The sequence below is a fragment of the Panthera tigris genome, chromosome C2 (assembly GCF_018350195.1).
Source record: "Panthera tigris isolate Pti1 chromosome C2, P.tigris_Pti1_mat1.1, whole genome shotgun sequence".
Classification (NCBI taxonomy): Eukaryota; Metazoa; Chordata; class Mammalia; order Carnivora; family Felidae; genus Panthera; species Panthera tigris.
The window spans coordinates 4896342-4909498 of record NC_056668.1 but is presented as its reverse complement, the minus strand read 5'-3'; the positions used below and the strand labels follow the sequence as shown (position 1 = coordinate 4909498).

The window sequence follows — 13157 nt, the reverse complement described above, 5'->3', positions numbered from 1 at the left end:
CCCTGCCCTGCGGAAGCTGAATTTGGGCAATATGCCCATCAACAGTGGCCACAGCAGGACTCTCGGCGACGACAGCAAACGGGTGCGTTTCCGTTACAGCAGCGGGCGCGCACGCGGTGCACGTCCTTCCTGTTCCTAGACGTTCCACGAGCGCAGTGACGCTGCGCATGCGCGGATGGCGCGTTGCGGGGGGGGGGGGGTGGACGGCCCATCGGGCCCCTTGGGGGGCAGCACACGACGATTGCTCCCCGGAGGGCGAGTCATCGAGTTTGGTTTCGCGGTCCTTGCACTGGTGGGAGGCGGTGCTCAGACCCAGACGTAAGAGCGCCACGGAGACAGCGAGCACCTGATGACGGTCCCCATGGAACTAGGGCAGCAGAGGTCAAAGCTGCTGTGGAGGCTAAAGGGGAGGGGCTCGCACCGCGAGGTTTCACAGGGAGGGCCCGGGATGCAGGGGATTCCTGGGGACCTCGTCTGCTTCAGCAGGTGGGTTTCAGACTCTGAATTTGTCCACCACTGGTTTTGAGGGCCAAGCCCCCGGGCCCTGCTGGTCCAGGAGGAGAGACAGCTGCCTGCGAGCGTCCTGGTAGGGTCCGGCCTTGGCTGCATCGTAGGTCTTCAAGGCCAGGAGGCAGGACTTCCCGAGAGCTCTGGCAGCCTGGCGGAAGGCCCCGGAGAAAGGCTGCCCTGCAGAGGCGGGAGGGAGGCCCGAGGGAGGCCTCAGCCTTCACGCGCCCGGTGCCCACATCCACAACCTCGACATCAGTGTCCCCCCGCCAGGCTCCAGTTGAGGCTCGGGCAATGGCAGGCATTGGGGGTAGGATCCAAGGGGGCCGCAAGGGGCCCCGCAAACAGGCGCAGCGTGGTACGGGCATAGGGAGGAGGCAGGCACGGCCCCAAGACCCGGTCTAGGCTGGGCCAGGTGTGGATGGCCCTGCTCAGAGTTGGGGGGGGGGGGGGTCGTGGCAGGGGTCGGCCAGCACGAGGCTGGTGGCGTAGAGGGGAGGCAGGAATTGGCGAGCAGGGAGCCACCCAGCCCCAGCACCACCCGGCGTGCCAGCTTCTCGCTGGCGGAGAGGCAGCCCGTGTGGGTGTCGCGCAGTGCGGGCGCTACTTAGCACGTGGGCCTCAGCTCCCCACGGATGTGGGCCTGCAGGCGGGAGGGTGGGCAGTGCGGGAGGCTGCCCTCTGCCGACGGTGGGTGGTAGATGTCATGAGCAGTCTCTTGGGGGTGTTTAGTGAAATTGACTCTTTCTTGCATTTCATCAAAGATATTCTTAGGTGAAACCGGCTTTCTTTTTTTCTTCCTTTCCTTCCTTCCTTTCCTCCTTTTTGCTTTTCTTTTCTTTTCTTTTCTTTCCTTCTTTCTTTCTTTCTTTCTTTCTTCCTTCTTTCTTTCCTCTTTCTTTCTCTCTCTCTCTCTCTCTCTCTCTCTCTCTCTCTCTCTCTCTCTCTCTCCTCTGAGTACACAGTAGTGAAGAGGCCAATGACTACTGTCCAGTTTAACACCATGGCCTTCATTTATGCTAAGTCACCAGCAGTTTTACCTGTTGTGATGGTTAATTTTATGCGTCAACTTGGCTAAGCTATGTTTCCCCGTTGCCTCATCAAACACCAGTCTAGAGATTATTTACATGAGGTTAACATTAAATCGGTGAACATGAAGTAAAGCCCATGACTCTCTATGATGTGGGTGGGCCTCATCCAATCAGTTGAAGGCTTACAAGAAGATACTGAGGTCCCCTGGGGAGGAGGGAATTCTTCCTCCAGGCTGCCTTCAGACTCAAGCTACAGCACTCACTCCTCCCTGGGTCTCCAGCCTGCTGACCTGCCCTACAGATTTTGAACATGTTAGTTCCCACAATCATGTGAGCCAATTCCTTAAAATCTCTCTCTTGTGTGTATGTATGTGTTATCTGTATGTATCCATCTAATATACATTACATATGTTCGTATTATCCCTCCAAAGAGCATTGTTTCTCTCTCTCTCACTCACTCTCTCTCTCTCTCTCTCTCTCTGTACACAGACACACACACACACACACACCCTATTCTGTTTCTCTGGAGACTAATATACCTATTAATATTAATGCTTCTGCATCATCAATGCAAAGGTCAACTCAGTGAAAAAGGCAAAGAAAAAGGCATTAAGAAAATTGTTTTTGGGCGCCTGGGTGGCTCAGTGGGTTAAGCGTCCGACTTCGGCTCAGGTCACGATCTCGTAGTTTGTGAGTTCGAGCCCCGCGTCGGGCTCTGTGCTGACAGCTCGGAGCCTGGAGCCTGCTTCGGATTCTGTGTCTCCTTCTCTCTCTGCCCCTCCCCGCTTGCACTGTCTCTTTCTGTCTCTCAAAAATAAATAAAACATTAAAAAATAAAGATAATAAAAAAAGAAAATTGTTTCGATGACGTGATCCTGGACTGTGAAAGCACTGGGGGTTCCCAGCGGTCCATGGCCCACACCTGGAAAACTGCTGTCCTCACTTTTCGTCCTGACATCTCTACAATGTCAAATCTTCACTTCATAAATGGACTCGCTATCAAACCTGATTACTAGGAAGAGCTCAGGGTCTGGGGGAAGAAGACAGGAGGGCCATCCTGGTGCGGCCCCTGAGTGCCTGGATTCTTAGGAGAAGCAGTTCCCAGAGCCTGGAGCTGCTCAACCACAGCCGTCTTCCTGACACCATTTCCCCCGGGGGCCCTTGGTTCAGGCACTTTCTCTGATGGTTCTATCTGTGGACAAATTGCTAGCGATTCCTGTTCCTTCTTTTCAGGTGTAACAGCCATGCATATTTTATCCCCATAAATTACGAGAATTGAGCCATCAGCGCATGGGAACAAAACAGGACGTGTTCTTTACCCCCTTTTTTGTCTCCTCGAGACTCAGCAGGTGTGGGATAAAGCATGTGCCGTGCTGGGAGCAGACTGAGCAGGTACCTGCTCCCGCTGGCTGAGGTCTCAGGAGAGCCTGGACCACAGCCAGGCCACCTCAGGACAAAGGAGAAAGTGGGGAAATGCCACAGTTGGTGGCAAAACCGTCTCCTCCCCCGAGGGAACTTGAGCATTTGAGTCATTAAATAAAGCAGCCCGTCTGGCAGTTGGCTTTGAGAAGCAATTCACACCGCTGTAAATGGATTAGCGCAACGTAAGGCCTTCCACATTTCGATTTCAATTATTCCGCACGGATTTTTCACGTCCAGGAATTGTTTTGAATGTCTCTAGAAACGCAGAAAGGAAATAACGTTTCTTGATTTGGGGCTCTGAAGCATGTTTCCCATTCTCGTTGTTTTCTGTCTTTGCCTTAACCTCCCTTTAACGCCAGGTTGACCAGCTGCCCGGCTTTGGCGTGAGGAAGGGGACACGAGTGTATGTTCATAGGCAAGTGAGGATGGAAATGCCGGAAGGACCCACGGAGGAGGGTCGGTGGCTGTCCTTGCCTGACACTCCCAGCTGGTGAATTCTGAAAAAAAAAGCCTGGTGCGAGACGAGTGGAAGCCCCTGTCCCTGGACCCGCACCGCAGGTCGACGTGCACAGTGAGGGATAGTGTTGGAGCATGCTTGCACCCAACGTGATTCTTTGTGCAATTAACTGGCACGACGTGACATAGAATCTGCAGGGTACTTCTAGGGGTGATAACAGACTCTAAGTGCAACACCAATAGGGGTGCCATCTTTTTCTCTGTACGTGGTGCCTTGGTACAATTTTGTGCACACGCCATCCTTTAGCTCAGTGTCCAGGTGACCACCATTTGCTGCCTTTTCACACCAAGAGGCTTCGAAAGGCGGCAGAGAGATCAGCCAGAGAAGTCAAGTCCATCCCATGAATTGGAACGGGGCGGGGGGGGAGGAAGTCTCTCCCTCTAATGTGGTGTTGGGGAGTGGGAGGCGACTTTCTACTTGCCCCTGGGGAAATCATGACCTCACAAACTTCATTTGTCCGAAGTGTTAGGAGGCGACAAGAGTTGGGCCATGGAGAGGAAAAGGAAGCCAACAAGGAAAAGAGCCCCGTTCAACCACAAGGGCTGGAAGGAGGCGCGGCAGACACTGGCGAAGCTCATCCCCGTGTCAGGCCAGGGAACGCCCTCTGGATCTTACCGAGAGAGACACGGCAGGGCTGGGGAAGGAGCGGCAGAGGAGGGGCCCGGCCAGAAAGATGCTGGAGCTGGATGCTCGACCTGCCTGCCCGCTGGTTGGTTGTTTACATCACTGCAAGAAACATGGTCCTTGCATGGGAGGGGTGGGGGAGAACTGCTGATCTCTCTTCACTCACGCCTTTATTTATTTATTCCCCTTGCGTTCGCCATGCCAGTGCTCACCCCCAAATCTAAAACGTCCAGATTTAAGCCAAGGTATTGGAAATGTTACTGAATGCCAGGGGTTACACAGAACCTGCAGCCTAAGTCTCGTTGGGCTCCCCAAGGAAGCGCCTGGCTCTGAGCTTCCTTTTAATAATTGAAAATCCCAGATGCTCCCTGTGGAAAGAGATTCATATATGCTGTGTGTCTGGGGGGTGGGCAGCGGGGAGAGGTAAGGCTCGTGAAAAAGCAATCTCTCTCCAATTCAAAGTCTGAGTTCTTGATTTAAACAGAATTTGTTTTTCTAACCAGTTGGGAAGCGTCTCTCCGAGTTGGAAGCAGAAACTAGGATGTTTGCCCCACTCCCCACTTGAACTCTGCCCTCTGAATAAAAAAAGTCACTCTTACTCATTTTCTAGCTTCAGACCAAAGGACAAGATGGAAAGAGCCCTCTGAGATGATATTTTCACATTTTTAAAATTCTTTCTCCTTGAATGAACGCCATACTGGACAGCAAGGAGGTGCCCACACTCACCTGTGTGGACAGGTAAGGGAGCCCTCTCTCTTTCCTGCATGTGAGACCCTGAGGAAGCATCTCCGAGATAGGGGGTGGCTCTCATTTGTGGTTCAGGGTCAGACAAGGGCTTATATTTAGGCAGAATGGTGAGATGTGCCTGATTGGTTTTGTTGTATATCACAGGGCCCACCAGCCTTCTAAGAAGAAAACAGGTGCCGGAAAGAAAGAAGCTGAACATTTGAGGGCCAACATGATAGTCCTGAGTGGGATTGTAATTCCCTGTGACTTTATAGCGGGTGTGAGGGAAGAGACAATGAGTGATATTCAGAGACAGAGTAACTCATTTAAAGTCAGAGCAAAGACCCGTAAGATTTTATGATATCTTATCAACATTATAATAGGATGATGATAAAATAATATAATGCAAATACTGATAATGATAGGGTATGTACATGATAAAATAATATATTTTATTTTTGTACGCCAATCACAACTGTTAGCAGGATTCATTTTAAGTGTGTACTTAACCGCTAACAGAGTTGGACTTGCCGTAATCATTCCCATAAACACGTAATGATAAATTACCTGTTCAGGAATAAAAATGTTGCAGTTTAAGGATGCATCTTTGCCATGGAAACTGCCCAAAGTCACTTCCGTTCCCCCTTTGGTATACTGACTCTGTGTATGTATGTGTGATTTCTGTGTGTGTATGCATGTGTGTGTGTGTGTGTGTATTTCTCTAAACAGCAATTCTGTCCCAGGAGCATACCCATACTAAAATCTTCGAGTACTTTAAAAAAAAAAGGTGATTCGGGTGCTCCAGAGATATTTTAAATTTTTTTGTGTTATTAAGAAGTACAAATATTCCTGAAAACTGAAAAGAATCTGCAACAAATCTGATGGGGCAGAAGAAGGAATTCATCTAATCAACTATTGTGGTTAAGGCTAAGTTTTCAGATTTACACCCTATAAAGATGATCAACTTCTAGAAAATGCATATAATTTTCCAATAATGCAAGCACATTAACATTCAGCTGAAACTCCATGAAATCTAAATTTTCCATAATGTTTTATTTGTTTTTTTAATGTTTTATTTATTTTTGAGAGAGAGCGAGAGAGAGACAGAGCATGAGTGGGGGAAGGGCGGAGAGAGAGGGAGACACAGAATCTGAATCAGGCTCCAGGCTCTGCGCTGTCAGCACAGAGCCTGACGCGGGGCTTGAACTCGTGAACTGTGAGATCATGACCTGAGCTGAAGTCGGATGCTTAACCGACTGAGCCACCCACGTGTCCCTAAATTTTCCATTAATGTTTTAAAAGACGAACTCCTCTTTGTCTCTTCCTGGCATCACTAAACTCATAGTTCTCAACCTTGCTTGGATCTGGGGCTCATTTGAGCCTCTGATAAAATCTATGGGCCTTCTCCCCCCAGAAACCCAATTTAGACACAAATTTGGCGAGTTTGTAAACCCCGTGAAGCAGACCCATGGATAATTTAGAGAGTTAAGAACCCTAGACACATTCTTTGAACAAATATTTATCAAACACCTACTAGGTCCCAGCACATTTCCAGGTGCCAAGTAGTCCAAAGTCTGGGATAAAATGGTCCCTGCCTTCAGGGAGAACAAAGACAGTATGTGGATAAGCAAATAAGACACAAGATGGTTTCTGACCATGTGGACCATGCTGATTTTCTGACCATTACAAAAGTCACCCAGCCCAAGGTGACTCATGTCCCAGGAGCATGTTATGATATAATTTTCTAACTTTTATAATTAACAGAGTTTTGGTGGAAGAGAGCAGCATTTAAATACCAGGGCTTCCTCCATGCCAGCAGACTATTATTATTCTGGATTAATAGACTTTTTGAACTGAGCAGGACCCCCCACCCAACCACCTCTGCTCCTCCCTGGTACTCACAGGGAACCCAGCCCCCGTAGACTTCTTCAGAATGGAACCAAGAGAAGCAGCTCTACATGGCCACCAACGCCTAGTTGTTAGATGGGTGTCTTTACTTACGACAACCTGACATTTGCCTTTTTGTAATTCCAAACGAGTTATTCCTAAATTCCTGGACAAGTTGAGTCTAATCCATTCTCCTACAGATTCTCCCATAGATCTTTTATCCAGGTGAAACACTCACAGTTTCTACAGTAATTTCTGAACAAGTCAGTGTTCCTTGCGTACTGGTCTGCTAACTTAAAGCCCAGGAGAAGAACTTTGCAATAAGGAACATTCTGTGACAATCACCACCACTGGCACATGGCATTTTATTTATATTAAGCCTCACATTGCATTTGGTTAATTCAGCACCCACTGGGGCCACGGAGCTCTTCATTAACTGAAACCACCTAGGCTTTCCTATTAATCAAAGTCTTCTCTGTTTTATGTCTTTGTTTTTCTCTGTTTTTCTTTATCTAGCTTCTTTAATTGAATGCTTAATTCATGCTTGTTAGTCTTATTTTCAATAATAGCATTTAGGGCTATAAATGTATACCCAAGTACGGTGTTAGCTGCATCTCATAAGACCTATGCAGCAGAGTTCCATTGTTGTCCCAACTAGTTCCTAATTTCCACTGAGATTTTTCCATTAATGAAAAACTTTTTTAAGAAAAGTGTGTGTTGTTATCTGAAAATATTCAATTGTTTCATAAGGAAAACTATCCGAATGTGCATGTGCGTGTGTGCGTGTGTGTGTGTGTGTGTGTGTGTGTGTGTATTTCTGTGAGCAGTGGTGCAGTCCTTTGAGGCTATACCCATACTAAAACCTTTGAGTGCTTTGAAGAAGGAGATAATTCAGGTAGTCCAGAGATCATGTGGCTTTTCTTAGGACATTCACAAAAGAGTTAAACATAGATCTTAAGTAAGCTTTTAGTTTATGAGATTGAGTAAAATCATATGGCAGGTTAAATATAGGTCATGAATATTCAAGTATATTGAAGTAGCTTGTGAAATACAGTAAAATCAATAGGTGTGTTACATATAGAAAGGAAGGTTAGTAACCTGTAAGATATATCAAGGTTAGATAGAATAAATCCTTAAAATATGACATAATAAAGTAGATGCTTTATTAGGTCATGATCAGGCCACCTCTGGGCAGGTAACTGTGTTGCCCCCAGATTTGGCCAGCCATCAGTGACACCCATGGTGATCTCTCCGCAGCCCCGATGTTCTGCCTGAGGAGCACAGATGAAAACCACAACTTCTCGACAGTCTGCCTAGTGAGCCGCGGCCAAGTCAAGCCTCCTTGCCCCTGTGTCTCTCCAAGGAAGAGATGTCAGGTGCCAGTGACCCAGGGAAGCTTCCATTTGTGGAGCCCCTTCTTCAAAACTCGGCCCCAGTCCTCATAACAGCATCCTTGGGGGGAAGGTTGATGCAGCAGGGAGAGAAACAGGACCCATGAGCACCGTGTACCTAGGATTCAGGAACTTCACCTGCTCTGAAGTATGTTAACTTACCCTTCCTCTCTCCCCTCACTTCCCTCCGTGTGACTTAGGTTGAGTTTAATAAACTGTGTGATTCAAGCATCTGAATACGGCCCGTGTTCCTTTCTGTTGCATCATCCCTGGGAGGGCCCCCCTAACAGTGTACTTAGGATCAACGGTTGCATCAGGGCAATTTTCTTTTTTTTTCTTTTTTTTTTTAACGTTTATTTATTTTTGAGACAGAGAGAGACAGAGCATGAACGGGGGAGGGGCAGAAGAGAGGGAGACACAGAATCGGAAGCAGGCTCCAGGCTCTGAGCCATCAGCCCAGAGCCTGACTCGGGGCTCGAACTCACGGACCGCGAGATCGTGACCTGAGCCGAAGTCGGACGCTTAACCGACTGAGCCCCCCAGGCGCCCCAGCATCAGGGCAATTTTCTACAAAGTAAGGTTTTGGGGGAGTTTTAATTTCCACTTTGATTTCATCCCATTGCCATCTGAATAGTATTCGTTATTTTGTATTTGTTGAAGACTTTTCTCGGTGATTTCATGCAGGACCATTGTAAATGTTCTACATGAACTTAAAAAGAAAGTACAGCCTCCATTTTTTCAGTGCAAGGATATATATTTTTTCCAATCCACTGTGTAAAATGGTATTTTTCGTACCGTTTATAACATTACAACCTTTTATTGTGTTCTATCAATTTCTGAGAGAGTTATCGTAAATTTTCCCATTAAGATTATGCATAGGTCTGCTTCCTCTTATGGTTTCCTGGGCTAGAGACATAGATGAGTGAGTGCACTAGTCTGACAGTTTGCCTTTTTCATGTATCTTAAGCCACACATTTTTCAGACACGCACAGGCTTGTGGCTGCTGCGTGTTCTCAGGAAAATGTTGGTTTTATCCTTACCACATAGTTCTTCATCTCTAATGACACTTTTTAACATTTCATTTATTATTGATTGATGGATTGGTTTTTATTAAAATTTAAATCCAAGTTGGGTTTCATAGCGTAATAGTGATTTTGAGAATAGAATTTAGTGATTCATCACTTACATAGGACACCCAGTGCTCATCCCAACAGGCGCCCTCCTTAATGCCCATCCCCCATCCAGCCCCTCCCCCACCCACCTCCCCTCCAGCAGCCCTCAGTCTGTTCTCTGCATCCAAGAGTCTCTTATGGTTTGTCTCCCTCTCTTTTTATCTTATTTTTCCTTCCCTTCCCCCTATCTAAGGACACTTTTTGCCTTAAAGTGTATTTTGGTGAAATGACAGCAGCTGCATTGGCTTCCTTTCGGTTAGTACTGGTCTTTTACTGCTCTGCGCGTTTAGTCTTTCTCCCGCGTTCCGTTTAGGTACGCCTTTTTCAACATCAACTCGAATTTTAAAAAATCCATTCCCTTATTTGTCGTCTTTTAGTGAGGACACATAATCCTGCTTTATAGTAAGTTAAGCCATATGCAGTTACTAATATTTAGATATTCTTACTTAAAATAGGGCCATCTTGCGGGGCACCTGGGTGGCTGAGTCCGTTAAGCATTCGAGTCTTGATTTTGACTCTTGATTTCGACTCTTGATTTCGGCTCAGGTCATGATCTCACAGTTCGTAGGTTCGAGCCCCATGTCCAGCTCTGTGTTGACAGTGTGGAGCCTGCTTGGGATTTTCTCTCTCCCTCTCTCTCTCTGTGCCTCCCCCACTCACATTCTCTCTCTCTCTCTTTCTCTCTTTAAAAAAAAAATAAACTTAAAATGGTGATCTCATAACATTCAACCTAATATTTATTGTGATCTCTTTCTGCAATCCTATGCTCTGTTTATCCTATTTTTTTCTTTGATTATTTTTTTCCCTTTCTTGCCTTTTGTTGCATTGATTTCTTTAAGTTTTCCTCACCAGCACTTAAAAAAAATTTTTTTAATGTTTATTTATGAGACAGAGAGACACAGGGCATGAACGGGGGAGAGACAGAGAGAGAGGGAGACACAGAATCCGAAGCAGGCTCCAGGCTCCGAGCTGTCAGCACAGAGCCCAACGCAAGGCTCGAACTCACGGACCGTGAGATCATGTCCTGAGCCAAAGTCGGAGGTTCAACCGACTGAGCCACCCAGGCGCCCCTTGTTTTCCTCACCAGCACTTAATCCCCATCTGTTAGGAAGTCAGAAATTGCTTTCCGTTTTGTGGTTGTTGCTCTAAAATTGGTAACACCTTAGCTTTCCCGTAATTCTAACAAAGTATAGAATTTCAGCCTCTCCCACTTCAGTAGCTCTATCCCACCCCTTCTTGCGAAGGTTATTTTCTCTTACTATTATTGCCTAGCTTGAAATCCACATCGATCAACATTAAAAATTGGTGGGCGCACCTGGGTGGCTTAGTCAATTAAGTGTCCAACTCTCGCTTTCATCTCAGGTCGTGATTTCACAGTTTGCAAGTTGGTGCCCTCCATCGGGCTCTGTGCTGAGAGTGTGGAGCCTGCTGGGGATTCTCTCTCTCCCTCTCTCTCTGCCTCTCCCCCGCCCAAAATAAACAAATAAACTAAAAACATGGCTGTTTTCACAGCTCAGCGTGAATCCATTGTAGGCATGCCTTCTCGCACCTTCTGTGCACACTTGCAGCCCAGGCTCTCCCCATTCACTTTTGTTCTGCCAAACGTATTTTGTCGTTGCCCCTTCAGCCAGGATCCGCACGAGGGGCAACACCTTCACTCTGGAAGGGAGGCTGAGGAATGCAGTCTTTGTTCAGGACGCGCTGGGCCCACCTGATACCTGCGGAAGAGAAGGAGGAGCCTGGGAGGTGGCCGACGAAGTCGTCACGGCCCTGCTGTGTCGATTCAGTGAATGGAAGGATAATACTCTTCATTCCGGAGAGAGAAATCAGCACCTTGAAGATTGCCTCCCTGCTCATCTGAACGAGTAAAGAATAAAGCCTACCAGAGCCGTGCGTTTCCCTGGGAACCCCAAAGATGCAGGTACGTGCATCACGGAATGAGCTGTTTGGGCAGCAGAGGAACATCACGGCATCGAGCCTAGTGGTTGCTCCGGCCCTTGAACTTATGGGGTCACCCTCCCCCCCCAAAGCTGTATGCTGAAACTCCAATCCCCAGAATGACTGCACTTGGAGATGGGGCCACAAAGGAAGTAATTGAGGTTAAAGGAGGTCAGGAGGATGACCCCTGGTTCCACAGGATGAGTGTCCTTAGGAGACATCAGAGAGCTTGCTGGTTCCCTCTGTGTGTGACACATGTGGAAAAAAGGCCACATGGGGACGGAGTAAGAAGGTACCATCTGAAAGGTACCATACTTTCCTCCAGAAAGAGAGGTCTCACCACAAAGCTAATCATCCAGCACCTCGATCTTGGACTTCCATCCTCCAGCCCTCGGACAGAATCCATGTCTGTTGTTGAAGACCCCAGGTCACGGTACTTCGTTATGGCAGCTGGAGCAGACCGACACCTGAGGTCACAGCAGTCTTGTCTGGAAGCCCCTGGAGAGCACTGGGACCCAGGCCTGATGTCAGAGGCACAGCCCAGCTTCTCCCTGCCGAGAGCATCTTTGAAAGCAGGCCTTAGCCACGGCAATTCCAGTGTGTGTCAGGAGACACGTGGGGTTCCACAAGCTGGGGAGATAGCTCTGGGGGCTCCTGTTGGGACCACATGTTATTCGTCTGGATTACACCACACAGCACGGCACCCAATGCCCAGCAAGAGAAGGAGTGCATGTTGGGATAGACGAATAATGGCGGACTGAACAGGTCCCTGAGGTTGGCAGGAAAGAGATCTCTCTCCCCTGGGGATAGATGGGGTACCGTGCTGCCACAGATAGCTCCCCCAGGATCATGGAGCTGGCCAGCCGCTCTTTGGGATTAGATTCTAAATCCCGGTTGACTTTTCATCTCTACGCTGTGATGGGGGTGAGGACTGCCCGCAGAAAGAACAGGTGCTGGGCAAGTGACATCCAGCCCCTGTGTCCGCCGGTCCCACGATGAGCTGAGTCACCTTGGAGGGAGTCAGCCGCCTCTGCACCCATCTGCTCTGGCCTGTAGAGAGCAAAGTGGTTGCACAGGTGACGGCCAAGGCCATTTTCAGCCTGGATATTATTGGTCTGTCCCGAAATAGAAATTGGCGAATTTCCCTTGGATGTGCTTTCTAAAGTGGATTCTGTTAGCCAAACCCTTCACAGATGGTCAGGTCCACGCGGAACCACACAGGGCTTTGATGTAAAGGAGCATGCATTTTTTGTCACTTATGTAAATTAGAGCATCTTGGCTTGGACATCAGAGAGTCATTTGAACTGCCAGCTCTACCCTCTCCATTAGAGATCCGACAAGTATTTGAAATGCTCCCATCATTTAGGAGACTGGACGTGCGATGGAGGCGGGCCCGGGACTGGGCCTGCATTCGCGTCAGGCTCCGTCCTGTGATGTGGGCAGAGCAGTTGCCTGGGTTTTGTCCTAAGTGGAGAGGATTGGAGGGAGTAGGTAGTCACAGAAGGAAAATTGCAATCCTCTGTTTCTCACTCGTCTCTCTGCTCACTGCTTCATTAAAAAGAAATGAGGGGCACCTGGGTGGCTCAGTCGGTTAAGCGGCCGACTTCGGCTCAGGTCACGATCTCGCGGTCCGTGAGTTCGAGCCCCGCGTCGGGCTCTGTGCTGACGGCTCAGAGCCTGGAGCCTGTTTCAGATTCTGTGTCTCCCTCTCTCTGACCCTCCCCCATTCATGCTCTGTCTCTCCCTGTCTCAAAAATAAATAAACGTTAAAAAAAATAAAATAAAAAGAAATGAGTAGGCATTGGTTGGGTGAAAAGGAAGGAAGAGTTCTTCCGTTGGACAGAGGCCTTGAGGTAAAAGGCGAGCAGCAGCATATTTCGGGGATGGAAATGTGAGCAGCGTCGTACCTGAGTGGGTGCACGCAGGCAACACACCCCTACAC

The 13157-nt window shown here is 48.2% G+C and overlaps 1 long non-coding RNA gene across 2 annotated transcripts; it reads left to right on the top strand.

Moving 5' to 3' along the window:
- Positions 1-205: 205 nt before the first annotated feature.
- Positions 206-8342, top strand: LOC122230562. 2 transcript variants are annotated; one of them, XR_006207549.1, is made up of 3 exons: positions 206-318; positions 4712-4839; positions 7972-8342. It is a non-coding gene; the product is annotated as an uncharacterized LOC122230562 (long non-coding RNA). The 2 variants fall into 2 exon arrangements; XR_006207550.1 differs by having other exon boundaries at positions 206-486.
- The last annotated feature ends 4815 nt before the right edge of the window (positions 8343-13157 follow it).